Below are 8,853 nucleotides of genomic sequence, written 5' to 3'. Positions count from 1 at the left end.
CATGGTCGCCTCCGGAGTGATGAGTGATGTAGCGGCCCCGGGTAGCACCCCTATTAGATTTGTTTGTTATTTTCCTTTTGTGCATCATCATGTCATCATGCATCAGCTCATTCACAAGATTTTATCAAATAAAAATTATTTTAAATAAAAATTATTTTGTTTCCCTCTCATATGGTTTTTATAATAAAACTACCCCCACTCTTTTCTTGTTTTAATAAAAGCCGAAGCAACGATATTTGATTTATTTTTGAACAACTAGTTTTAACTAATAATAAGTTTTTGAAAATGTTTGTAAATTTCCTTTCGAGTTCCTATCTTGTTTTATTTCTTCTACCTATCCCTTTTTCCTTCTTCCTACTTTCTTTGGGATATTCCCAGAAATTCAAAGCAAGGGCTGTATCTCTGTCTGGGTCATCTCACGTAAAGCCCATCACCAAAGCCTTTTCCTCACCGAGCAATGAGATGCTCGTCTCTCTCCTCATCTCTGTACAGTCACACAGGAAAACGTGATCCTCCTCACATGGCCGACGCCACCTCCAGCCATCGCACCCACAGCTCCCTCCCCTCTTTATTTCCCCACCGAAGCCAGAGCAAACCCTAACCCGCATCCTCTCCATCCTCGTGCCGCCACCCCTTCTTTCCCCCTCGACCACGCAAACGAGCGAGACGAAAGTTTCAGAGAAAACAACGAACACCTCCGCCGCTGCATCACCGTCGCCCCATCGTCTCCGACCATCTTTCGCCGAACCATGGCCACCACGAGCTTCTCCTCGTCACGCTAAGGCTCCTCGACACACGCGCGCAACAAATCGAGTTCGAAATCGACGACAAGGATCGCTTCTCCATCTCCGCCGCCGGCAGAAATCACGTGTTTCCGGCCGCCTCCGACGTCGCCCACCCCCGTCGAGGTGTTCATCATCTTCCTGGTGAGATGGCGCACCTTTTCCACCTCTTCCCTGTCATGTTTGCTCTTTGTTCGGCGTCGTCTATTTCTGACGGAAGTGTCGTCTTTCTGTTCGAGATACGCTGCCGACGTTCGTTTTCACCGCCGTCGCCTGGAGCCGTCGTCCACTTGCCGCTGCGGTGCTCTCTGGCGAGTACCTCGTCGTCTCTGCTTCATCTCCGTCCTTGTCGAGCTCACCTGCCTCGCCACCGACTTCCTGGGTGAGCGCCCCTCTTTCCCACCCATTCTCTGGTCTTTCCATCAGCGTAGTCTGCTTCTCTGGCGATGTCCGTGCACCGTCGTTACCGGCGCCGGCTCTGTCCGCTGCGTCGTTCACGACCCAGGTCGTGCGTCTGGAGATACGTCAGCTGAACGTGCATCTGTATCTGGCCACAAGCTTCTAGCTTGGTTGCGTCTTGATCTACTGCCCAGGATCAAATCCCAAGGGAAAACACACGACCAATCTTTTTAAACTCTGCTGTTCTCCTTCCAGTTTCAGATAACACATGTGCAAGTTCAGTTATCTTTGGTCTAACAGTTCCTGGTATCCTCGTGCATAGATCATCTCATGTTTTTTCTCTCTGGCTAGCTGTCCGATTCAATTACATGCAGTCCAAAGTTCAGTTAACATTTTCGTTTACTCGTCAGTTAACTGTAGCGACTAGCACTTCCGCTCTGTATCTGTTCATTCTTTTGAAAACCTGGTCGGTAGCCCAGTGGTCTTACCTTAATCGAGCCAGATGGTCCAGGCAACAAATCCTGCTAGCTTGCTTGGTTCAGCTAGCTAGGCATCAACGATCAATTGATCCAGCTACTTGTCTGCATGCTTAGCTGCTAGCTACCCATTCCATGTGTGTTGTCTCTCCGTCGGCATGTCTATGCTTTTCACTTCAGTTTCGTCAGACAAGTCACAACACTCCCAGATACATCTCAAAATTATCTGAACCCTGCCGTATCACATCTGCCTGCCCTCTTCTTTCTTTTATTTTGTTTTATATAAATCTGTTTGTACTTGCTGAAGTTAAATATATAAATTGATCAGAAAAATATGAGAAATCTAAATATGTCATCTATATACTTAGCTTGCATCTCGCATCATGATGTACCGTTGTAGTTGCATCGCACCTAATAAATATAAACACGGAGTATTTTGGAATTACCGGATAAGAATTCCCCGCTCCGTTTAATATTGTTGTAGCTCACCCATGCCATGTGTTGCCATGCTAATGAACACTTAACTTTGTCGGTAGAAATGCAACTCCAACCTTAATTTGCTTGTCCGGGGTTCCGACTCCGATTAATTTGGATAAGTGCATCGCATCATGTTTGCCACGTCATGCATATCATCTTGATCATGCTGGATCTTCTTTATCCGTTGTAGTAAGACTTGCATCCGTTGATTGTCCAGCATTTGCTTCTTCCCGGATAGGATCGCGAAGTGTTGATGTGAGATACGACGAGTTCTCCGACAAGTTCTTCTGCAGCTTTCCACAGGCGAGCCCACCCCTTCACCTATTTTACTTTTACATGCTCTTTTGATCTATTGCTATCCTTATGTTGCGATTCTGTTGTGTCACGTGTCCTATCCACCTGTTACCTATATGTCCGAGATACACCTCCTCGCCCTACCTATTGTTTGTTGTTTGCCAGCTTTGCGAGTCGTAGGCGAGTTTAGGGTCTTGTTGATATCTCGAGATGTTCGGGATATCTTGTTGGGAGGTTTTCACATGCTTTATCAGTTGTTGGAGATACACATGCTTTACTTAATTGTTAACAACTAAAATTGTAAGCAGAGGCATCTGTGAGCCCCTTTGTGAAAGCATCGGAACTTTGACTTGCTAATGTCCCCTAGGACCCGAGTTCTTGTTATCTGTTCCGAGATTGAGCGCTCTACCCGTACGTGGGGGAATGGGACCCCCATCACCCACTACCTTTCCTCGAGTCTGTTTATTGGGAGCCACAACCTTGGTTTTATTTGCCCATATGCACGATGCACGATTTACTTCCTGTTGCCTTCGGGTGTTTATTACTGTACTGTACTCATAACGCGGATAGACTTATCTTGTGCCTGGTCATAAGTGCCCGCCTGGACTATGTCGCAAACCTCTGGGTCCGTATCGGAGTATGGCCAAACTTCGTCACGGGTAGCTTAGTTGGGTGGCTCCCATTAAACTTTCTCTTGCATTGGGAACGGTCTTGATGTGAGACTCCACCTGTAGTAAGTGGGTCCGAGCATGCGTATGGTTACATTTGGGCAACCCCTGCAGGGTGTACATCTTATCGATAAGCCGCGTCCGCGGTTATGGACGACTTGGAATTGTATAGCTTGATCATAGAACAACTTACACCTTATTTCATGTTGTTAATAAATTGCTAATAAAACCCTTTCAAAAGTGTGTGTGCCTTTGCAATACATCTTGGCGAAGGGGGATCGCATCGGCTGTGTTATGTTTGCAGAGTATAGAACTGTTACCTTGTGCGCTCTCTTATCTTCTCTGAGTAGACGGATGTTGTAGCGAGTCTCTATTGGATAGTAGCTTTGCTGCCGCTAAACTCCACATATAGCCGGGTGAAGTTTATACCGCCCACCAGCGAGCATAGCTGGTCTTGTCTCGCAAGTACGTGCCAATGGTACTTACCCTCGCCTTCCTTTCTTTTTGTCTCCTCCCCCTTCTGTCGGCAACCGATGGCCCGACTTCGACAGGTACGAGATGACGACGTTAGCAAGGTTACCCTTCTGGCTTGGCCTGGGCAGGGTCATGGACGCCACTGGTTATCTTCAGGACTCTTAGTCCAATTTGTATCTTGTCCGTACTCGGACATATTCGATCTTCTGTATGATTTGGATCTTTGTATTGTATATTTGTATCTTGACTCGTTGGAGTCGTTGTTGTAATATATGTATCTTGTGGGCTCTATTGTAATCCTGTTGTAATGTTACCGCTCGTGTTAATTCCTCTGGCATCACGTGTGTGATTTGTCGCCCACGTCGTGTCGGAGGGCGTCTCTGGATCGATATCGTGCGGATTTTGGCGGGTTCGCTGGAATCCTCATGGTACCGGTTCCGGGGCGTCACAAGTTGGTATCAGAGCCCAGGTTGACGGTACCCCACTAGTCCAGCCTCTAGGATAACCTTGCCAATGAACGTTGTTGTGTCTAGTGTCAAAACTATTTTCTAAAATTCGTTGGATAGATCTGATTAGCTCTGATTTTTCTCCTTACCCCAATTCTTTCTCCTCTTACCTTTACGAGTTTTGAGTCTTCTCTCTTATCTAATTTCTCGGAGTCTTAGGTTCCGACGTGGGTTGTACGATCTTTTCCCTTAACCTAATAGGACCGCTCTCTGAAGACTTTCCGACAGAAGAACATCACCGGCGGCCACCTCTGTCTGCTCCGTTGACATCAACTATGTGTTTGTGATCCTTCTTCAAATCTCTATGCTTTGACCCCGTCGAATCTCCGCTAACGATGCTTGTCGAGATCGCCAATCTGAATTTTGGGAGTTGGTTACACGATTCTCCTATTCATGTGCAGAGTAATACTTCGAGTGCGGGATGGAGTCATGACCATACCGACTACTCTTATTATTCGCTCTTGTTACGATGAATTGGTGGGTCCATGTGCCTATTGTTCCTTCCTTTGTTTCTCCGGAGTCATCATCATCGACGGAAGAACGACTTCTTGTTGGTGGTGTCGCCGATCAAGCAGGAGCAAGACTTCTTGTTAGTGGTGTCGAGGAGATCGACACGTCGCCTGAAGATCCGATAGTTCACCTCTCTCCCCCGTACCATGGCGTGGAACCTCGGGGCGAGGTTCCTTGTTAGTGGTGTCGATTGTAGCGGCCCCGGGTAGCACCCCTATTAGATTTGTTTGTTATTTTCCTTTTGTGCATCATCATGTCATCATGCATCAGCTCATTCACAAGATTTTATCAAATAAAAATTATTTTAAATAAAAATTATTTTGTTTCCCTCTCATATGGTTTTTATAATAAAACCACCCCCACTCTTTTCTTGTTTTAATAAAAGCCGAAGCAACGATATTTGATTTATTTTTGAACAACTAGTTTTAACTAATAATAAGTTTTTGAAAATGTTTGTAAATTTCCTTTCGAGTTCCTATCTTGTTTTATTTCTTCTACCTATCCCTTTTTCCTGCTTCCTACTTTCTTTGGGATATTCCCAGAAATTCAAAGCAAGGGCTGTATCTCTGTCTGGGTCATCTCACGTAAAGCCCATCACCAAAGCCTTTTCCTCACCGAGCAATGAGATGCTCGTCTCTCTCCTCATCTCTGTACAGTCACACAGGAAAACGTGATCCTCCTCATATGGCCGACGCCACCTCCAGCCATCGCACCCACATCTCCCTCCCCTCTTTATTTCCCCACCGAAGCCAGAGCAAACCCTAACCCGCATCCTCTCCATCCTCGTGCCGCCGCCCCTTCTTTCCCCCTCGACCACGCAAACGAGCGAGACGAAAGTTTCAGAGAAAACAACGAACACCTCCGCCGCTGCATCACCGTCGCCCCATCGTCTCCGACCATCTTTCGCCGAACCATGGCCACCACGAGCTTCTCCTCGTCACGCTGAGGCTCCTCGACACACGCGCGCAACAAATCGAGTTCGAAATCGACGACAAGGATCGCTTCTCCATCTCCGCCGCCGGCAGAAATCACGTGTTTCCGGCCGCCTCCGACGTCGCCCACCCCCGTCGAGGTGTTCATCATCTTCCTGGTGAGATGGCGCACCTTTTCCACCTCTTCCCTGTCATGTTTGCTCTTTGTTCGGCGTCGTCTATTTCTGACGGAAGTGTCGTCTTTCTGTTCGAGATACGCTGCCGACGTTCGTTTTCACCGCCGTCGCCTGGAGCCGTCGTCCACTTGCCGCTGCGGTGCTCTCTGGCGAGTACCTCGTCGTCTCTGCTTCATCTCCGTCCTTGTCGAGCTCACCTGCCTCGCCACCGACTTCCTGGGTGAGCGCCCCTCTTTCCCACCCATTCTCTGGTCTTTCCATCAGCGTAGTCTGCTTCTCTGGCGATGTCCGTGCACCGTCGTTACCGGCGCCGGCTCTGTCCGCTGCGTCGTTCACGACCCAGGTCGTGCGTCTGGAGATACGTCAGCTGAACGTGCATCTGTATCTGGCCACAAGCTTCTAGCTTGGTTGCGTCTTGATCTACTGCCCAGGATCAAATCCCAAGGGAAAACACACGACCAATCTTTTTAAACTCTGCTGTTCTCCTTCCAGTTTCAGATAACACATGTGCAAGTTCAGTTATCTTTGGTCTAACAGTTCCTGGTATCCTCGTGCATAGATCATCTCATGTTTTTTCTCTCTGGCTAGCTGTCCAATTCAATTACATGCAGTCCAAAGTTCAGTTAACATTTTCGTTTACTCGTCAGTTAACTGTAGCGACTAGCACTTCCGCTTTGTATCTGTTCATTCTTTTGAAAACCTGGTCGGTAGCCCAGTGGTCTTACCTTAATCGAGCCAGATGGTCCAGGCAACAAATCCTGCTAGCTTGCTTGGTTCAGCTAGCTAGGCATCAACGATCAATTGATCCAGCTACTTGTCTGCATGCTTAGCTGCTAGCTACCCATTCCATGTGTGTTGTCTCTCCGTCGGCATGTCTATGCTTTTCACTTCAGTTTCGTCAGACAAGTCACAACACTCCCAGATACATCTCAAAATTATCTGAACCCTGCCGTATCACATCTGCCTGCCCTCTTCTTTCTTTTATTTTGTTTTATATAAATCTGTTTGTACTTGCTGAAGTTAAATATATAAATTGATCAGAAAAATATGAGAAATCTAAATATGTCATCTATATACTTAGCTTGCATCTCGCATCATGATGTACCGTTGTAGTTGCATCGCACCTAATAAATATAAACGCGGAGTATTTTGGAATTACCGGATAAGAATTCCCCGCTCCGTTTAATATTGTTGTAGCTCACCCATGCCATGTGTTGCCATGCTAATGAACACTTAACTTTGTCGGTAGAAATGCAACTCCAACCTTAATTTGCTTGTCCGGGGTTCCGACTCCGATTAATTTGGATAAGTGCATCGCATCATGTTTGCCACGTCATGCATATCATCTTGATCATGCTGGATCTTCTTTATCCGTTGTAGTAAGACTTGCATCCGTTGATTGTCCAGCATTTGCTTCTTCCCGGATAGGATCGCGAAGTGTTGATGTGAGATACGACGAGTTCTCCGACAAGTTCTTCTGCAGCTTTCCACAGGCGAGCCCACCCCTTCACCTATTTTACTTTTACATGCTCTTTTGATCTATTGCTATCCTTATGTTGCGATTTTGTTGTGTCACGTGTCCTATCCACCTGTTACCTATATGTCCGAGATACACCTCCTCGCCCTACCTATTGTTTGTTGTTTGCCAGCTTTGCGAGTCGTAGGCGAGTTTAGGGTCTTGTTGATATCTCGAGATGTTCGGGATATCTTGTTGGGAGGTTTTCACATGCTTTATCAGTTGTTGGAGATACACATGCTTTACTTAATTGTTAACAACTAAAATTGTAAGCAGAGGCATCTGTGAGCCCCTTTGCGAAAGCATCGGAACTTTGACTTGCTAATGTCCCCTAGGACCCGAGTTCTTGTTATCTGTTCCGAGATTGAGCGCTCTACCCGTACGTGGGGGAATGGGACCCCCATCACCCACTACCTTTCCTCGAGTCTGTTTATTGGGAGCCACAACCTTGATTTTATTTGCCCATATGCACGATGCACGATTTACTTCCTGTTGCCTTCGGGTGTTTATTACTGTACTGTACTCATAACGCGGATAGACTTATCTTGTGCCTGGTCGTAAGTGCCCGCCTGGACTATGTCGCAAACCTCTGGGTCCGTATCGGAGTACGGCCGAACTTCGTCACGGGTAGCTTAGTTGGGTGGCTCCCATTAAACTTTCTCTTGCATTGGGAACGGTCTTGATGTGAGACTCCACCTGTAGTAAGTGGGTCCGAGCATGCGTATGGTTACATTTGGGCAACCCCTGCAGGGTGTACATCTTATCGATAAGCCGCGTCCGCGGTTATGGACGACTTGGAATTGTATAGCTTGATCATAGAACAACTTACACCTTATTTCATGTTGTTAATAAATTGCTAATAAAACCCTTTCAAAAGTGTGTGTGCCTTTTCAATACATCTTGGCGAAGGAGGATCGCATCGGCTGTGTTATGTTTGCAGAGTATAGAACTGTTACCTTGTGCGCTCTCTTATCTTCTCTGAGTAGACGGATGTTGTAGCGAGTCTCTATTGGATAGTAGCTTTGCTGCCGCTAAACTCCACATATAGCCGGGTGAAGTTTATACCGCCCACCAGCGAGCATAGCTGGTCTTGTCTCGCAAGTACGTGCCAATGGTACTTACCCTCGCCTTCCTTTCTTTTTGTCTCCTCCCCCTTCTGTCGGCAACCGATGGCCCGACTTCGACAGGTACGAGATGACGACGTTAGCAAGGTTACCCTTCTGGCTTGGCCTGGGCAGGGTCATGGACGCCACTGGTTATCTTCAGGACTCTTAGTCCAATTTGTATCTTGTCCGTACTCGGACATATTCGATCTTCTGTATGATTTGGATCTTTGTATTGTATATTTGTATCTTGACTCGTTGGAGTCGTTGTTGTAATATATGTATCTTGTGGGCTCTATTGTAATCCTGTTGTAATGTTACCGCTCGTGTTAATTCCTCTGGCATCACGTGTGTGATTTGTCGCGCACGTCGTGTCGGAGGGCGTCTCTGGATCGATATCGTGCGGATTTTGGCGGGTTCGCTGGAATCCTCATGGTACCGGTTCCGGGGCGTCACAAGTTGGTATCAGAGCCCAGGTTGACGGTACCCCACTAGTTCAGCCTCTAGGATAACCTTGCCAATGAACGTTGTTGTGTCTAG

The 8,853-nt window shown here is 47.1% G+C and overlaps 2 long non-coding RNA genes across 4 annotated transcripts; both read left to right on the top strand.

Annotated features, from left to right (window-relative positions):
• Nucleotides 1–208: 208 nt before the first annotated feature.
• LOC127308419 (uncharacterized) lies at nucleotides 209–3,883 on the top strand. Its single transcript, XR_007856565.2, has 2 exons — nucleotides 209–1,164; nucleotides 2,352–3,883. It is a non-coding gene; the product is annotated as an uncharacterized lncRNA (long non-coding RNA).
• Nucleotides 3,884–5,078: 1,195 nt separating this feature from the next.
• Nucleotides 5,079–8,633, top strand: LOC127308420 (uncharacterized). Of its 3 annotated transcripts, none has more exons than XR_011746614.1 (3): nucleotides 5,090–5,676; nucleotides 5,772–5,914; nucleotides 7,102–8,633. It is a non-coding gene; the product is annotated as an uncharacterized lncRNA (long non-coding RNA). The 3 variants fall into 3 exon arrangements; XR_011746613.1 differs by having other exon boundaries at nucleotides 5,223–5,914; nucleotides 7,102–7,187; nucleotides 8,398–8,633; XR_011746612.1 differs by having other exon boundaries at nucleotides 5,079–5,914.
• The last annotated feature ends 220 nt before the right edge of the window (nucleotides 8,634–8,853 follow it).

The sequence above is a fragment of the Lolium perenne genome, chromosome 6 (genome assembly GCF_019359855.2).
Source record: "Lolium perenne isolate Kyuss_39 chromosome 6, Kyuss_2.0, whole genome shotgun sequence".
NCBI classification, from domain to species: domain Eukaryota; kingdom Viridiplantae; phylum Streptophyta; class Magnoliopsida; order Poales; family Poaceae; genus Lolium; species Lolium perenne.
Note: the sequence above shows the minus strand (reverse complement) of the source record. Positions and strands in the feature narration are given on the sequence as shown.